The 21,050-nt window shown below is 33.3% G+C and overlaps 1 long non-coding RNA gene across 1 annotated transcript; it reads right to left on the reverse strand.

The window, feature by feature from the left end:
• Positions 1-10,299: 10,299 nt before the first annotated feature.
• Positions 10,300-15,636, reverse strand: LOC117343452. Its single transcript, XR_004536017.1, has 2 exons — positions 15,414-15,636; positions 10,300-10,771 (listed from the first exon to the last, which is right to left on the reverse strand). It is a non-coding gene; the product is annotated as an uncharacterized LOC117343452 (long non-coding RNA).
• Positions 15,637-21,050: the final 5,414 nt, after the last annotated feature.

Below are 21,050 nucleotides of genomic sequence, written 5' to 3' on the forward strand. Positions count from 1 at the left end.
GATACATACAATGATACATACAAAATACAGAAAACTAAATACATTGTAATCATCAGACAGGGTCACAACGATACAATGATACATACAAAATACATAAAACTAAATACATTGTAGTCATCAGACAGGGTGACAACTATACAATGATACATACGAAATACAGAAAACTAAATGCATTGTAGTCATTAGACCGGGTCACAACGATACAATGATACAAAATACAGAAAACCAAATAGATTGTAGTCATCAGACAGGGTAACAAAGATAAAATGATACAAAATACAGAAAACTAAATACATTGTAGATATCAGACAGGGTAACAAAGATAAAATGATACAAAATACAGAAAAATAAATACATTGTAATCATCATAAAGGGTAATAAACATGCAATGATACAAACAAAATACAGAAAACTAAATACATTGTAATCATCAGACCGGGTCACAACGATACAATGATACATACAAAATACAGAAAACCAAATGCATTGTAGTCATCAGACAGGGTCACAACGATACAATGATACATACAAAATACAGAAAACTAAATACATTGTAATCATCAGACAGGGTAATAAACATAAAATGATACAAAATACAGAAAATTAAATGCATTGTAGTCATCAGACAGGGTAATAAACATGCAACGATACAAACAAAATACATAAAACTAAATACATTGTAATCATCAGACCGGGTCACAACGATACAATGACACATACAAAATACAGAAAACTAAATACATTGTAGATATCAGACAGGGTAATAAACAAACAATGATACAAAATACAGAAAACTAAATACATTGTAGTCATCAGACAGGGTCACAACGATACATACAATGATACAAAATACAGAAAACTAAATACATTGTAATCATCAGACAGGGTAACAACGATACAATGATACATACAAAATACAGAAAACTAAATACATTGTAATCATCAGACAGGGTAGCAACGATACAATGATACATACAAAATACAGAAAACTAAATACATTGTAGATATCAGACAGGGTAATAAACAAACAATGATACAAAATACAGAAAACTAAATACATTGTAGTCATCAGACAGGGTCACAACGATACATACAATGATACAAAATACAGAAAACTAAATACATTGTAATCATCAGACAGGGTAACAACGATACAATGATACATACAAAATACAGAAAACTAAATACATTGTAATCATCAGACAGGGTAATAAACATAAAATGATACAAAATATACAGAAAATTAAATGCATTGTAGTCATCAGACAGGGTAATAAACATGCAACGATACAAACAAAATACAGAAAACTAAATACATTGTAATCATCAGACCGGGTCACAACGATACAATGACACATACAAAATACAGAAAACTAAATACATTGTAGATATCAGACAGGGTAATAAACAAACAATGATACAAAATACAGAAAACTAAATACATTGTAGTCATCAGACAGGGTCACAACGATACATACAATGATACAAAATACAGAAAACTAAATACATTGTAATCATCAGACAGGGTAACAACGATACAATGATACATACAAAATACAGAAAACTAAATACATTGTAATCATCAGACCGGGTCACAACGATACAATGATACATACAAAATACAGAAAACTAAATACATTGTAGTCATCAGACAGGGTCACAACGATACATACAATGATACAAAATACAGAAAACTAAATACATTGTAATCATCAGACAGGGTAGTAACGATACAATGATACATACAAAATACAGAAAACTAAATACATTGTAGTCATCAGACAGGGTCACAAAGATACAATGATACAAAATACAGAAAACTAAATACATTGTAATCATCAGACAGGGTAATAAACATACAATGATACATACCAAATACAGAAAACTAAATACATTGTAGTCATCAGACAGGGTAACAAAGATACAACGATACATACAAAATACAGCAAACTAAATACATTGTAGATATTAGACAGGGTCACAAAGATACAATGATACATACAAAATACAGAAAACTAAATACATTGTAGTCATGTGAATAACCATAATCTATGGCATCTCATTGTATATATTACTACGGATAGATTAGTAATCTCAATCAAGCCTGATATAATGTAGTGGCTACGCAAATGTCAAAGTATAACCGCGTGGTGGTTAATTATGATTTCATAGAATATGATCAAAGAAATATTAATTAATGATGAATTGTCACATCCTGTTTCCATTGTTTTCTTTCCGAAACATTTTGAATAAATTGGTCACAGAAACGTCTTTCAATAAAACTATTGATTGTAATTGTGTTTTTGTAAATACAAATATTGGTAAAAATTTGTGTCATTAAGAATATATTTTATATACCCAATTAATTTATATTTTTGTATTCTGCGATTTTCTTTTCTTTTATTTTCAGTATCAAGCGATATCAGACACTAGAACGTTTACTTCCTGCAAATTAATTTATCACAAAGCATTGACATCTAAGCGTTGATATCACGTTGAAATTTGCACAGTTCAACATGAAACTTGGTATATTACTTCGAAAACGTATTTTTTTCTACAAAATTGCAAATACCTTTTTTAATTATACTTACATTTACAAAATTCCCAAATTTCATAGGCATATACATGTAGTAGAATTTAAGAGACAGCGAATCAAACAATGTCTGTTGTAGGTCAATTGATAATGGAATATTTCTTATTTTAGTACATAATGCAAACAATGCTTTCTTTGTATGTTCAGCTATAACCTTTTTCATGCTTTCCCAAATGACCAATTGTACATGTACTTGAACAGTATAGGTTAAGGAACAGAATCTTCACAAGTAGTTGGCTCGTCAAATCATATGAAAATTTAATTGTGTTCTACTTTTACATTTTTTAACAATTACTATTTTGTGGTTTTTTTTGGTATTGACAGCTAATTTCCAATTTTCGCAATATTTTAGGAAGCAATCGAGAGTACACTGTAAACATTTAGGTGATTCTGACTTTAACACAGTATCATCTGCATATAAAATAACAAATTATTTTACATACATACTTAGATCATGTTCACATAAAGTATCAATTTCTCCCAAACTTGATATCATTTCTTTTTTGATACCTTTCAAAAGCATTTGGAAATATAGAAAACAAAAAATGTGACAAATTCTCGCCTTATTTTACTCCAACATTACACATAAAAAAATCAGATATACATTTTGTATCATTCCCATTTCCAACACAGGATTTAGTTTTTTTATCGAAATGACATATAAAAAAAACAACAAACAAAACAAAACAAAATCTTGTAATTGAGAAGAATTATATTTTTTCCAACATCGTATCAAAGGCTTTTAAAAATAGCCAATAACAATATAACTTTTATTTTGTAGAAAAAAGTTACCGATAAGAATATGCAATATATAATATTTCAGTGGTGGAATGCCACTGTCTTAACCAGGCTTGTGTATACGATATCAGATCAAATCATCTGCTAGTTTAGTTTTCCTATTGTTTATTATAGATGTGAGGAAATGTCTGTAGAATATGTTTGCTGTGTTCGCTAGTTTAGTGAGGCTAATGTTTATTATAGATGTGAGGAAATGTCTGCAGAATATGTTTGATATGTTTGCTAGTTTAATTTTCCTATTGTTTTTTATAGATGTGATGAATGTCTGTAGAGTATATATTTTGATATGTTCGCCAGTTTAGTTTTCCTATTGTTTTTATAGATGTGATGAAATGTCTGTAGAGTATATTTGATATATTCGCTAGTTTAGTTTTCCTATTGTTTACTATAGATGTGATGAAATGTCTATAGAATATATTTGATATGTTCCCTAGTTTAGTTAGGCTATTGTTTACTATAGATGTGAAGATATGTCTGCAGAATATGTTTGATATGTTTATTATCAATTCTTTCTATACCATTAGCCCTATTTTTCTTTAACTTTTTAGACATCATTAACTAAACACTCGTATTCTTCTTCCGAATGATTACTGTTCAGAATTTTGAAATATTTGAACAGTTCCTGTATAGTGGGATGAACTTTTTACCGAATAACTTATTTAGAATATTCCATAGGTATTTTTGATCATTTGTTACCGAGTTTCGTATTTCATGTTCAAAACAGTTTTGTGTCTTTCTTTTTATTCTATTTGCTTCAATTTTAATCCTGCTATACTCTTATTTTGACATTATTTTCTAACGTATCACTTATAACGTGACATCGGTCAGTAAAGTATAATATATTGAAATGTCTATCGTGTTATTACTCAACATGGCATCATTATATAGACGTTTACATCATGCATACATTATAGTAACAGTATTTTAACATTCATACTGTGTCAAACTTTCAGTATAGTATATAGACATGTATAAAATGCCATCATTCAGTATAGTAACAGTATATTAACATTCATACTGTGTCAAACATTCAGTATATTACATAGACATGTATAATATGCCATCATTCAGTATAGTTACAGTATATTAACACTCATACTGTGTCAAACTTTCAGTATAGTATATAGACATGTATAATATGCCATCATTCAGTATAGTTACAGTATATTAACATTCATACTGTGTCAAACTTTCAGTATAGTATATAGACATGTATAATATGCCATCATTCAGTATAGTTACAGTATATTAACACTCATACTGTGTCAAACTTTCAGTATAGTATATAGACATGTATAAAATGCCATCATTCAGTATAGTAACAGTATATTAACATTCATACTGTGTCAAACTTTCAGTATAGTATATAGACATGTATAAAATGCCATCATTCAGTATAGTAACAGTATATTAACATTCATACTGTGTCAAACATTCAGTATATTACATAGACATGTATAATATGCCATCATTCAGTATAGTTACAGTATATTAACACTCATACTGTGTCAAACTTTCAGTATAGTATATAGACATGTATAATATGCCATCATTCAGTATAGTTACAGTATATTAACACTCATACTGTGTCAAACTTTCAGTATAGTATATAGACATGTATAATATGCCATCATTCAGTATAGTTACAGTATATTAACATTCATACTGTGTCAAACTTTCAGTATAGTATATAGACATGTATAATATGTCATCATTCAATATAGTAGCAGTATATTAACATTCATACTGTGTCAAGCTTTCAGTATCGTATATAGACATGTATAATATGTCACCATTCAGTATAATAACCGTATATTTACATTCATACTGTGTCAAACATTTAGTATATTACATAGACATGTATAATATGTCATCATTCAGTATAGTTACAGTATATTAACACTCATACTGTGTCAAACTTTCAGTATAGTATATAGACATGTATAATATGTCACCATTCAGTATAATAACCGTATATTTACATTCATACTGTGTCAAACATTTAGTATATTACATAGACATGTATAATATGTCATCATTCAGTATAGTTACAGTATATCAACACTCATACTGTGTCAAACTTTCAGTATAGTATATAGACATGTATAATATGTCATCATTCAGTATAGTTACAGTATATTAACACTCATACTGTGTCAAACTTCCAGTATAGTATATAGACATGTATAATATGTCACCATTCAGTATAGTATATAGACATGTATAAAATGTCATCATTCAGTATAGTTACAGTATATTAACATTCATACTGTGTCAAGCTTTCAGTATAGTATATAGACATGTATAAAATGTCATCATTCAGTATAGTTACAGTATATTAACATTCATACTGTGTCAAACTTTCAGTATATTATATAGACATGTATAAAATATCATCATTCATTGCATATAAAGCACCAGTTTTTGAAAATGCATATTGTGTCACACTTCAGAATAGTATTAGTATATCGACACACATATATATATTATATAATTTTATTTTTCATTTTTCCTTCTTCAAATTAACGTGGCTCTAGTATTTGAAAAAAAGTGTTACTATAATGCAGTAATCCTGGCAACCTTCTACATGTTATTACCATCTTTCGCTATTACCAAGTATCGTCAAAAGTTTCATTGCGCATAAGTGCACATAGACTATATTTTGCTTATTGGTAGCATACGAAACTGTCATTCTCTCAACATTTAAGCATCTATGTAAGTTGTGTGTGTTGTTATGCACCAGTATGTAATTAATATTGCCCTCCTCATGTGTTAACTCAATACTTGAGTTAAATGTCTTTGTATATATTGGTTTTCTTCCTGAGTTTCGTTTTATCATTTCTATTTTTTTGTTATTTTGATTTTGCTCATTACATTTTTATCACTTGTACCCAAGCATGTCTGCTAGAATTATATTCACTGCCACTATATAGCCGCCCACTAACGTCGTTTGTTATACCCCTATAAAATAGTTTCTATATAAACTCTATTGACAAAAATGCCAATAAATGAACTGTTCCGTCGAGCGTCCAAAGAACTGTTAAAATCGACTGTTAAAATGTGCTGTTGGACCGGAGTGACGTCACACCTACAATTCGTGACGTCAATGATTTGTTGGGGTATAACAAAACAGTTATCGACTGGGTTTTCGGGCAACAAATGATTTGTTGGACCCTCACACAAACTGTTGCCCTCGGCCTTCGGCCTCGGTTAACAGTTTGTCTTCGGGTTCAAAAAATCATCTGTTGCCCTCAACCCCAGTCAACAACTGTATATTGTGTACCTAGACGTTCATTGATATAGCTTTGTTTAGGGCGGCAATAGGGCTTCACTACATGTAATGTGTTATAGTGCCATATCATCCTCAAACAAATTGTATAAATATCAGGATTATTTTTCCTTGCTCGACATAGGATTTTTACTGCCTTCTATATTGAAGGCTTATACTTGACTTATGTCTTTATTACTCTACAATCGTTTTTACTTATACTTGACTTATGTCTTTATTACTCTACAATCGTTTTTACCAAGCACTGACATAACACTTATTCTACTACTTATACTTTTTCTTTGTAATGATATAGAAACGAATCCTGGTCCGGAAGGCAATAGGGAATTGTCGCTATTTCATCTAAATAGTAGAAGTGTTCGTAATACAATATCTGATATATAGGGGATATCTAACAGTGTCTTCAGTAATACCAAATATATTTCACGAGTGGGGCTAATATTTTGATATTTTTCACGAGTGCGCAGCACGAGTAATATATTTGGTATTACTGAAGACACTGTTAGATATTCTGTTTATTACATTTTTTATTAACGAAAACCCTACCCCGTATGCTAACTAGGCCTACAGCGATAATTTGTAAACAAAAACAGTAGTTCCCCCTGTCCAGGTGCTGACATATATGTCGGGCTTTCTGATTGGTCAATTATTTTGGTATTTTCTAATCATGAATTTGATTGGTCAAATCAGCAAAAGTGATATTTTTCACTAGTGAAAAATATCACTTTTACAGAATGAATAATTTTTGATATTTCACTGGTAAAAATGTAATAAAGAATGTTTAGCACATGAATATCAAGTGATATCTATTACTGAAACTCATCTTGACTCAAACTATGGAAATTTATATTTAAAAATAGAAGGGTTTTATGAACATATACGACTTGATAGAAACAGCTACGGTAGTGGTGCTATGGTTTATGTATCTAATGATATTCATTACAGTAGAAGACGAGATTTGGAATTTAAGAGTGGTGAAATAATTCGGCTCGAATTAATCACTGAAAATAATACTATATTATTGTGTACAATTTATCGCCCGCCGGGCATATCAAGCGCTCTTTATTGGGACGAATTTCAAAATTCTATTGAAAGGGCGTTTTCTTCTTGTTCTAATATAGTGATACAAGGCGATATCAATGTTGATATTCTTTCTGTATTTAACAGTAAACTCCGCGATATTGTCATGCTCTTTAACCTGACCAATGTAATTACGGAACCAACACGTATTACTACAAATACTAGTACTTTGATTGACCTTGTTCTTGTTAGTGACAAGTAATTAACATTGTCACTTAAACATTCTGTTTTATAATTAGCCCCCCAAAAAACCAAAACTTTAAAACGTAATGTTTAGATTTTCTGCTATTGAATTCCTTGATTAGAGTCTTTCCTTGGGATGCTGTTTTAAACAATGCTTCTAGTCTAGATGAAGCTTGTGGATTATTTACATCTAATTTCTTAGAATTTGCTAAAATTAATACACCAATGAAAAAAGTGACTATTAGAAAAAATGATAAACCTTGGTTTACATCCGAACTAAGACTTGAAATAAGGAAAAGAAATCGATTACACAATAAATTTCGAAACAATAAAAATATTAATAGTTTGAAAACATTTAAAGATCAAAGGAATAAAGTGAACAATATGAAAAAGCAAGCTAAGTTATCCTTCTTCGCTAATGTTAATGGTTTGATATATTTACTAGATGCCTCTGATTCAAATCTTACTGGCGATTTATGCGCCAATTGATTGGGAAATCAGCAAACGCAGAAACTATTCCTACACTGTTTAACCCTGAAAATAATTATTTAGTACACGATGATGAAAGTAAAGCAAATGTTTTAAATAACTATTTCTGTTCAATAGCAAATATCGGTGACGATGATCTAGATAACCCTAGTTTCCAATCCCGCTGTAATTCATCAATTCATACAATAACAATTACCATAACCGATATTCTTGATATTCTGAAAACTTTGAAATTGAACAAGGCAACAGCAGTTGATTTTATAAGCCACAACATGTTGAAAAACACTGCAGAAACAGTTTTTGAACCGCTTCATATATTATTTAATCGTTCACTAAGAGAATGTAAATTTCCTTCCGCCTGGAAATTGGCTACTGTTCTTCCATTATTTAAGAAAATTGAGATATTTCTACCCTCTAATTACAGACCTTTTTTTTTTTTTTTTTCTTATTATTTTCTGTACTTTTTATCTGTATTGTTATTGAACAGTCAATATGTGAGGTTTCTGGAATTATCTGTGCCGGTGTATCGGAGTGAGACAATCAAATGCGATCTAACTATATTACGTGGTATCTTTTTGTAGCAGTTGTTTTCGCCATGACATTAAGACTCTCTTATCTCCCAATTGACAAATGTTACGCGAATCCGGTTTGTGACCCCATCCGTACTTGAACGTTATTAGTCCGTGTTTGGAGTCCGACCCGTACAGAAGTACGTCTCGTCACAACCGGAACGTTTGATAAACAATTTCTTATTGCTTACGATAGACACTTGACCATGCCAAACGTTTGCGAGATAAGACATTGATTCGAAACAGTGGCAGTATGACGTAATAACAAATGATCCATAAATTGACCAATCACATCCGCACGTTACGATGCGAACAGAGCTAGCATCACTGTTTCGTATCAAATTCAATGTCTATTGGGTATAACATGAGACAGGTCTGAAGGATGTCGACAATTACATACTGTATACATGTTAACATCACTCACAAAATAACAGTACAACTTTACTTTCCCCTCCCCTCATCCACAGCTCAACCGCCAACAATCCCAAGCGCCATCTGACGGGACGCAGGGGCTACACTGACCAATTATACGTGACTAAGAAGTGACGTGACTCCATATTTTTTTTTTTTTTTTTTTAAGGTACAAGAAATTTTAATGCCCCAGAACATTTAACAATTTGGACTGCTGCCAGGGTTGAGGCCCTGGATTCAATATCCTGACAAATATATCCTCATACAAGAGGGCTCTCATTCATCACCTTACATTCATTTACACATTTCATTCCTTTATTTTCTTTCATTGTATTACACAATCTAGCGTGGAAATCCCCACTTACCATTACTTACCCACAACCTGTAATCGCACTTGATTGACCCATATCACACATATATAATTACATACATACCACACATGTACATACATATATACATACACTTCATGATAGTTGGATAGGTCAATCATGATCACCAGCTGTGAGCCAGTCGTGTTATGGTCTAGCGTGGAAATCCACACTTACCATTACTGACTCACAACCTGTAATCGCACTTGATTGACCCATATCACACATACATACACAATACATGCATACATACATACATCATACAAATGTACCTACACAATTATACAATAAACATACGTGTTGAGTATATTCACCAAATATATCACAATTTTCAATCTCCTTTACTTTCGACACCGCTCTAATTTTCACACCAATTATAATCACTTGTGAATCCATACTTACCACTACTTGGAGTTATTCACAACATTACATAACGTATTACTTAATACATAATAATATTTATACAGGGCATCCACCATGGCAAGCTTGTAAGACTAATAATAAAACTCGGACAACAGATCTGATTTGAATATGGCCGTTTATTATAGTAAACGACGGTTGTTAATTAATCAGTATTGACACAAAAGTCTTAGATGGGGATCCAATCCCGCCATCTCATGAACATAACATACATTGTAATCAATTTCAAGACATAAACTTGGGTATCCATCTTAGAAACTAAATCATATGTCCTACATCGGACATTATATACAGAACATATGATAGAATTAACAAAAGTTATACCTCTTACTGAAAATAATACCTACATCTTATATAGAAAATACAAAACTTACAAATTGTACATCTAAATGTAGTAAAGTAACTCGTATCAGTTTAATAACATCAATAAAAAAGTTATAAGAACAATAACTGTAATTATACCATTCAAACTTTGTATATAGACAAAAAACAATAAATATACACACTTTTAGTATTATATACATATCAATCATAAAAGGAGGCAAGAAAGGGGATGGAGGTGGGCAAAAACCTTTGGTAAAAATATGGTCTAGAAATAGAAGATCAAAATAGGCAGATAACTAAAACAGATCAAAATTGACCTTGACCGTATTACGCACCTTGTTCTGCCATCTTGGATCTTCAGCCTCTGAGTGAAGGCAGCTACGTCATGCGCTTTTATAGCGTTCTAAATTTAGCAAAATATTAATGCGCAAAGTGATTAGCTTGACCATCTCACTTCTCCCTTTACTGCCTCTTTCAATAATTACTGTAAAGTTTCTAAATAAAAACAGGAATCCTATACAGAGTTCTGCCTGCATAAATAGCATTAAAACAAGTTTTAATTTGTATTTATACAGGGCATCCACCATGGCAAGCTTGTAAGACTAATAATAAAACTCGGACAACAGATCTGATTTGAATATGGCCGTTTATTATAGTAAACGACGGTTGTTAATTAATCAGTATTGACACAAAAGTCTTAGATGGGGATCCAATCCCGCCACAATGATTACTGTACACAAACAATTGAAACCTCGAGATTATGTGCAGTGTCACAGGAATCATCCCCCATCCGTAGCCATGGCGGAAAGCAAATGCAACATGAAGAAAAAGATGAAAGGTGTCCATAACATTTGGTCATTAAAATTATCTACAGCAACCCAATTCTTACGGCAACCAAGGAAAATTCATCCAAAAACAAGCCGTTTTCAAGGCAAAAACATGTATCAAAAACAAGAGATGATGTTGAAGTGTATAAACTCCAGTTTATATGGCCGTTGTAACTGGTACAATGTTATTTACTGCCTACACAGTTTTTAAAGAAGATTATCACTTTTAATACACGTGGTACATAAAACATATCAAAAAACTAATACATGTAAAAGTTTTATAAAACCTACATAAGTTTTAGTCTTTATCTTCTCCAGAAGTTGACAGAAAATTACAAAAAACATTGGTCTTGAGACCAACTTCTCGACCCTATGCCCAGAAGATAGTCTGAAGGCCGAAAAATTAAAAATTACAAAGTAATGTCATACAAACGTAAAACATTAAGGATGTCATAATATAACTATGATAAGGTAAAGGTATACTTAAACAGGTTCTTAAAACCCACTATTTGCTTTAAAACCAACTACTCGACCCTATGCCCAGCAGGAGGTTCAGAGCAACAAATTATGAAATAACTATTTCTATGTCTATAAGACACAATGAATAAAGTAAAAACCAACTGATGTAGAGGACCAACTACTCGACCCAATGCCCAGTAGATGGTATCACAATCTCAAAAAGTCATATATCATAAAAAGTTGGCATCCTTATGTACCTTTTAAAGGCTAAAGAGTGCCACCTGCCCATCTGTTGTATTTCATCATCGGCCACACCACTGGCTGCTGCATGGCTTGCTGCACCTATCCTGAAACTATGACTAGTATAAGGCAGGTGAGCTAACCCTGCCCAGGCCAGAGAACTCTGTAAGCAACTGTTGAAGTAAGAATATGTAATTGGTATGCCATTGGGAAAGCAAAAAAGTGGCCCTGCTAAAGAGCCACGGAGAAGTAAATATTGGTGGAGGGCCAAGACGGGGCAGGTGGCAGGCTTAGCAGGTTTACATTGTAGTGATAATGTAATGGGCCGGATATTGTAATGCCCCTTGAAAGAGCGAAAAGTGAGCTCAAGTTTGGAGGGACAGCCATTGGAATCATGTGAAAGGGTAGCATCGTGAAACTGAAGAACATGTGACGCAGACTTATTTAGAGCCATCTCCCCTACACGTAAGAATGCATGGAATGCCAAAAGGTACATAGCTCTAATCAAGCAGATCTGATATGCTGACTGACACACACTTGGTAATGAGTCTACTAATTTTGCCAAAATGACAGGAGTAATAGGTAGTCGACTATCGGCACGAGAAGAAGTTCGTTGTACCGACACTAGCAGCTTTTTAATGATGAACGACTGTGACGGATCAGGGAAACCTGCCAATTTATTCAGGTAGGCAATGGCTGCAATATAAGTTGAAATTGTTGAAGCAGCTAAACCAGTTTGATGAATATGAGTTATGAAATAGGCTAACGTACCCACATTAGTAGGTATAATGGAAATGGTTGGATAAGTGCAACTTAGGAACTGCTGGAACATCTGATACGCCCTAAGGTAAGTCCGTCTTGTTTGTGGGGCTGTAGCAGACAACAAAAGGTCTATCAGGGACTTGTTCAGATTCTCAGCAGGTGGTCTGGAATTGGCGTTGGATGCCGATCCATATATTGTGCTTGCTGCCGAAACAAGTCCACCCGTCAAATTTGACACAACATTTGCTAATGGTGCAGTAATGTTCATATTTGATAAATGTTCCGGTTGTTGGATTGTGTGCACTGATGGCATAGAAAGTCCACTGTTAGCCTGTGGAACAATGTTTGTGATATCAGAGGCTTGAACTGTCGGAGATCCAGATGCTGCAGCTGGAATAGTGATTCTTTGTGCCACTGCAGGGAGTACTTGTGTACTGTAGTTAGCTGGTGGACCTGGTGGAAGGACTGTTGGTGCCGTGGCACCTGCCCCATTTACAGGCATAGGCATTATGTAACCCTCATCCTTCATTTTATTGAACAACTCCTTGACAATCTCCTGTGTCGTTGGCAAAGATGCGGGGCTTGCCAACCCCACAACTGGTGTTGTCACTTCAATACGAGGAGCTGGCGGTTGACCCTCATGATCTTGTATTCTCGTACCTGTAGGACGTCTCCTACCCACCAATGTGTTTTGCAGTGCTGCACGCCTACGTGTCCTCCTTGAAGGACCCGGCCCATGCTCTGGAAAATAAATTTTTTGAAACGGTATCTGGATATCAATATGTCTCAAACCAAAGATCTAATGATTCCAACCTAGAACGAACCTATCAGTCTGTGAGGTAATATGTGTTGTAAAGTTAAACAAACACAAAGTCAACATTTAGAGTTCAAATGATTCATGGGTGTTGATAATTATCGAAACAAATTTAACTCAAAACAATGTTGAAAGTGTGAAGTTTTAAAACTGTTCAACAGTTAGAAAATTCCTTACATCTGATGAAAGAAATAGCTGTCAAATAGCTAGGGAATTCATTCACCATGTTGAACGAAAATTATTTGAACTGTAGGTTAATAAAGTGTATTTGATACAAATTATCTGTTTACACTGAACACATGAATGTATGAGAAGCACACACATAAACGTGTGCGATAAAAACTGTGTTGTACAATACAGTGAAATGCTTATTTAATAACTACAAAATATGCTGACACAATAAACTACAAAATATGCAGACATATGTTAACATAATTTGCACAGCCCACATGAGCCGACAAGGTAAAAAGCTGTAAAACACATGTGAAACGAACATGTAAACATTAAACATGTGAAATGCACATGTAAACACTACACATGTGAAATGCACATGTAAAACACAGACAGCACAGCCCACATGAACTCACGTGGTAAAAACTGCACAACACATGATATGAAACCCCATGTAAAATATACTACACATGTGAAATGCACATGTAGACAAAAGACTGCACAGCCCACATGAACTCACGTGGTAAAAACTGCGCAACTTATCACGTGAAACCACATTTAAAATAAGACTCCTCAACCAACATGTGACAAACGCGTATACAACACACTACACATGTGAATGCACATGTAAACAATGCAGAGCCTAACTTACGTTACACGTAATCAAAGTGAAACTACCTATGCGGTAAACTCCTATGTAAACACAGTTTGACCTCTCGCCTGCCAACAGTATCCGTTTGTAACAAATATAAAGGGTATCTAATCTCAGATATATATACAGAAACACCGTCTGCGACAATATGCGACAAAAGTAACGTACGATTCCACTACAACACTTACTATTGACTTAGATAAGCAACAGCTGGGCGGAAGTACACTACACTTGCGCAGTAAAACTCAAGTATGACATCACATACATCCCATAATAGCTCAAGTGTTTGTAAACAATACTGATAATGAATATGCATGACCTTACCTTATCGGGAAGGAAAATAAGTCACATGTTATCGGCAACCAATCGTAAACCCTGTAGGGCGGCACCTCGGACAGAATAGATGTATTTGCGCATGCCCCCAGGCGATAAATGGACTCCATCCCTACACAAGACATCCAAAACACCGTCCTTGAGACCCTTATGTCGCCAGTAGAAAACTTTTGAACCCACACAGCTATGTTTTAAAGACATATTGATAAAATCCACATTGTCGTTATAGATATCAACAGGTGAACATCTTGTTGTCTTACGATAGAACAACTGCATAAAACCGACTCGCTTGACACCAAATCCCGCCATTAACCACTGAGCTATAGAAAGTAGGTCGGTAACCAAAGTGTCCTTCACCCTCTCATAATCGACACAGTCTAAGTCGTTTCCTCCAATTTGAAGTAAAACTACAGAGGGCTGCACCTTCCTTATAATATCCGAAATCCAGCGAGCATACATCTGATTGATTTTTCCTCCACTTTTACCGACACAACAAATTGCTAAACGGTCTGGGTCAAAACCGAGATTCGTCCATGAACCCACTAGGCTATCATCCAATCTTTTGATGAAACTATGACCTAATACCAGGACCGAAGACATTGTCACTGACAATCCAGTATGTCAACAAAACCTTTGGTAAAAATATGGTCTAGAAATAGAAGATCAAAATAGGCAGATAACTAAAACAGATCAAAATTGACCTTGACCGTATTACGCACCTTGTTCTGCCATCTTGGATCTTCAGCCTCTGAGTGAAGGCAGCTACGTCATGCGCTTTTATAGCGTTCTAAATTTAGCAAAATATTAATGCGCAAAGTGATTAGCTTGACCATCTCACTTCTCCCTTTACTGCCTCTTTCGAATAATTACTGTAAAGTTTCTAAATAAAAACAGGAATCCTATACAGAGTTCTGCCTGCATAAATAGCATTAAAACAAGTTTTAATTTGTATATAAATACACACAGTATATAAATAAATATATATTTAAATGGCATCATTACGTTAGTCTTTTATTATTATTATTATCATTAATGGCATTACTGTTTGTTTAGCTACGTTAGATTGATCGATGAGAGTGTGTATGTGTGTTTTGGTTCTTATATTGCGGCTAGTATTTACCAGGGTTACACTTTTATCGTGTTGTCGGAGTAGATAGTCTCGCCGAAGTAATTAGTAGTACCCAATATTTGTAAAGTCAAATTACAGACCTATTTCATTACTTAGCACTGTAGGTAAACTGTTTGAAAGAATTATACATAAATACCTCCATAACTATTTACTAGATAATAACTTATTATATAAATATCAGTCCGGTTTTGTTAAAGGACATTCGACTGTTTACCAGCTAATTGAAATATATCATACTATCTGCTCAGCATTTGAAAATAAAAAAACAAACATGTATGATTTTTTTTGATATATCTAAAGCTTTTGATAGAGTTTGGCACAGGGGTCTGGTGATAAAAATTGCATGCGTACGGTATAAGAAGAAATATTCTTTCCTGGATCCATAATTATTGACACGATAGGAAACAACGGCTGGTTTTAGGTAATTCTACTTCTTCTATTGGGCATTTAAAAGCAGGTGTTCCACAGGGTTCTGTTCTTGGTCCTTTATTATTTTTAATATTTATAAATGATATATCGGATAGTTTACTTTCACTAGTAAGCATGTTTGATGATGATACATCCTTATCATTTTCCTCTAATAGATCAATAGAAATAGAACAAGTAATGAATCACGATCTTGCGCTGATAGAAGAATGGGCTGATAAATGGAAGGTAAATTTTAATCCCTCTAAAACTGAAGTCGTAGTTTTCCATTGTTCTACATCCCCTTTAAATTTGACATTTGATAATACACCGCTTCAGATATTTTCAAACCACAAACATCTAGGGGTAAAGTGCAAATGGACAGAACATGTAAACAATGTAGTCAAATCAGCTTCAAAACACTTATCAGTCCTTCGTAAAATAAAATTTACTTTAGATAGAGATACATTGTCAAAATTGTACACTGTTTTTATAAGACCTCTTTTGGAATATGCTTGCGAACTATGGGATGAATGTAATAGTATAAATTCAGACAAGTTAGAGAAACTTCAGTTAGAAGCTGCCAGAATTGCCACTGGTCTCCCTATCTTCACAAGTCGACAAAGTTTATATTATGAAACAGGATGGGATACTTTAAGTAATCGTCGTAAAGTTAGAAAACTTACTTTATTTTACAAAATACACAATAACCTTACCCCTTCCTATCTACATGGCATTATGCCCAATCCAGTACACACTGATTATAAGTTTTTACTTGTGTCTAATCCCATTTGTGTTTTGACAATAGAATATGTTTAAATCAACTTATCACATTGTTTAGTATACTATTTTTTGGTATACTATTGTTATACTATTGCTATGAATGAAGTTTCGATTATTTTCCAAAAAAAAAAAAAAAACATTTATATGCATCATGGACGTTAATAGTTTCAATAACCGAACACCATATTAAAACAGCGTAGCATACCCAAATAGGAATTTCACCAGAATGTTTTTGCTTTTCGGCATAGCCGTATAATATTCTTTTGGCTCCGGATATGACGCGACAGGTGGCGTTACTGGTCAAGATGAAGTATGTGATTGGTCAATGTAGCGGTAAATGTAAAATGCAGATATGCAGTTAAAAACGAAACAAAGTTCAGATTGAATGCAAGCTGAATAAGTGGATATATCTTTTCAAATGACACATTGATAAATCTATATTCCTGATTATCACTAAAAATTGATTCAAACTGATCTAATTTTGTTACCCGTGCTGAAACGCATTCGTTCGTTAATTTATTTCACCAGCAGTTTTACATTATAACAACCAGTATTAAAACTATGCCGTTTATCTCTTTTAAAGATATTTCTTGTTTGTTGTTGTTTTTCATCATTATTTTTTTTCTTGTTTTTTTTTTATTTGTTTCTGTTTTTGTTGTTGTTTGTTATTTTCATGGGTTTTTAATTTTTTTTAAAGAGATGCATGATTACGAAAATAGCATCAACAAGGAATGGAGAGTGAATATATAAGTACATTGTACATGAGGATGTATGTCGATCTTTGCTAGCTTGTCTGTGTGTGTTTAACGCCCCCGGAACAACCAGGGTCATATTAAGAAGTGTGTCAAGGAAAAAAACAGTAACAAAAATGAATAAATAGATAAATAAATAAAAACGCACAAAGAAACAAGAGGAAATATACCGAAAATTAATTGTAGAAAAAAGATCAAAAGTAAACAAAACTTGTAGTTTCAAAGTTCACTTAGTCAAGACATTTGATAGACTTATAATGTTTAATTATTTCAATCTTTAACTGTATAATCGCATTTACACAAGATATTCTATCAAATGTTGGGATTTTGCGTAGTTTCCATTGAAACTTCCTTATTGTTCTCATAGTGAAACCATAACAAGAGCCTCGATACTTTATATAGGTGATTGTAAGTATATACCTCTAAATGTCATTGGCGATTTCCGTCCATGTACGATGACATTTACTGGTACTTACATTGTTACAGCAGATATCTGTTTACGACAGGAGTGTTGTGTACAGCCGTGACGAGTATACAAGTAGATACTCGTAAGCTATTTAAAGTGCCAGTACATTCATGATATGTGTACTCATTTTGATAAAATTTGTCAATAGCATGAATTGGACGTAAGAAAAGCATAGAACAGATGGATTAGTAATGTAATGTTTTCAGAGCATTACTACGTTCATCATAATAATGTATTCAGAGCTTTACCGTATTCATCATGATGATGTATTAAGATCATTACCAGGTTCATCATAATAATGTACTAAGAGCATTACCATATTCATCGTAATAATATATTCAGAGCTTTACCGTATTCATCATAATAATGTATTCAGAGCATTACCACTTTCATCATAATAATATATTCAGAGCTTTACCGTATTCATCATAATAAGATATTCATAGCTTTACCGTATTCACCATAATAATGTACTAAGAGCTTTACCGTATTCATCATAATAATATATTCAGAGCTTTACCGTATTCATCATAATAATATATTCATAGCTTTACCATATTCATCATAATAATTGTATTCAGAGATTTAACGTATTCATCATAATAATGTATTCAGAGCAATGCCGTATTCATCATAAGTATAGTCCATGCTAGATATTTGTTTTAAATAATAAGCTAAGAAATACAATGATACCGCACCGCTGTATGCCAGTATTCGCCATAATTTTGTTTGTTCTACCCAAAATCAATGGTCGCTAAATAATGGAACAAAATTGCCGCCTCAACATTGCAAACAATAACGCATAATGCCGTACATGGGAACTGCTGAATAATGAGTATCGGTTATTCAGTATTCACGATCTAGAAAACGTTGGAATTAAGAACGTATTGACCCAGATGATCATATAAAGAAATGTAATGATCCAGACTGTAATATCAAGAGACATAATTTCCCAGACATTTTATATAAAGAGGCATAGTAACCCGGACAGTAATATCAAGATACGTAATGACCCAGACGGTAGTAGCAAGACACCTTATGACCCAGAGTGTAATATCAAGAGACGTAATGACCCAGAGGTTAATATCAAGATACGTAATAACCCATACACTCTCTTGTTTTAGTATTATGACACACTCTCTCGTTTCAGTTATAAGATGATTATATTGTTTCAGTATTATAATACACTCTCTTGTTTCCGTGTTATGATACACTCTCTTGGTTCAGCAATATGATACACTCTCTTGTTACAGTATTATGATACACTCTCTTGTTTCAATATTATGGTACACTCTCTTGTTTCAGTATTATAATACACTCTCTTGTTTCAATATTATGATACACTCTCTTGTTTCAGTATTATATGATACACTCTCTTGTTTCAGTATTATGATACATTCTCTTGTTTCAGTATCATGATACACTCTCTTGTTTCAGTATTATAATACACTCTCTTGTTTCAGTATTATGATACACTTTCTTGTTTCAGTATTATGATACACTCTCTTGTTTCAATATTATGATACACTCTCTTGTTTCAGTATTATAATACACTCTCTTGTTTCAATATTATGATACACTCTCTTGTTTCAGTATTATATGATACACTCTCTTGTTTCAGTATTATGATACATTCTCTTGTTTCAGTATCATGATACACTCTCTTGTTTCAGTATTATAATACACTCTCTTGTTTCAGTATTATGATACACTTTCTTGTTTCAGTATTATGATACACTCTCTTGTTTCAGTATTAAGATGACTATCTTTGCAGTATTATAATATGTCTGTGATATGCTGATCATGTTTTTGCTTCTGATTGATTTGAGGTGTAAAGATAAATCAAAATAGATTGCTTTTTGCAGAAAGACATATCGCTTGCACATTCTATGTATGAATTGTGTTTGCCGAGAACACTGGAAATGTTAATATAAAGCACGGACACAGCGATCACCGAGATACTACATCTTTTGCTGATCAAAGCGTACTAAATATTGCTATTGTTAGCTGTCACGGAAATGTCTCCTCACCTTTAAAATAAGGAACCTTCTCGGACATAATACAATGTCAATCATCAGAAGCATCGGGTTGGTTATTACGGATTTTATGAAAGACAATCTTGGACATCGGGTACTGACACAATTTTGTGAGTGCATATGCAAAATTTTGATGAAATGGGATGTGTAGTTTCTGAGAAGTATAAGTGATACTTAAGTCATGTTTCAACAGTTTGCTGACATTTTGCCTGCGTAAATGAATAGCAATTCCACTCAACCCCTACACTCAAGCATCTGGTGCGCCAGAAAGTCACCTAGACCCCTATAGACCGATGCTTAACCGAATACGAGTATGAAAGTGTAATAAGAATGGAATTTGTTTGTACAAAAACTATAGCGCGACTGTAACAATGTTTTGAGCAATACATCATATGAACTTTGACCTGACCTGATACCCATGGTAGTTGCGTTATCTATTTTCTATAAGCGACGATGGATACCAAGCAACCCTTCTGAATAAGTAACGTGTGTGCCATATATTGACATGAATCTTCGTCCCGTGGACCTTTAGAAGAAATCCGACATAATTGGTACCAGTCTACTACATACATTGTATATGGTCATCAGATATGCAATACTTAGAGCTGAAATTACCGCATGGATACTTAAGTGTTGTTGTTAATCTATCTTAATAACAGATCATGTATCCTTATAACTATTTACATTAAAACTGACC

This window comes from Pecten maximus, chromosome 15, assembly GCF_902652985.1.
Source record: "Pecten maximus chromosome 15, xPecMax1.1, whole genome shotgun sequence".
Classification (NCBI taxonomy): Eukaryota; Metazoa; Mollusca; class Bivalvia; order Pectinida; family Pectinidae; genus Pecten; species Pecten maximus.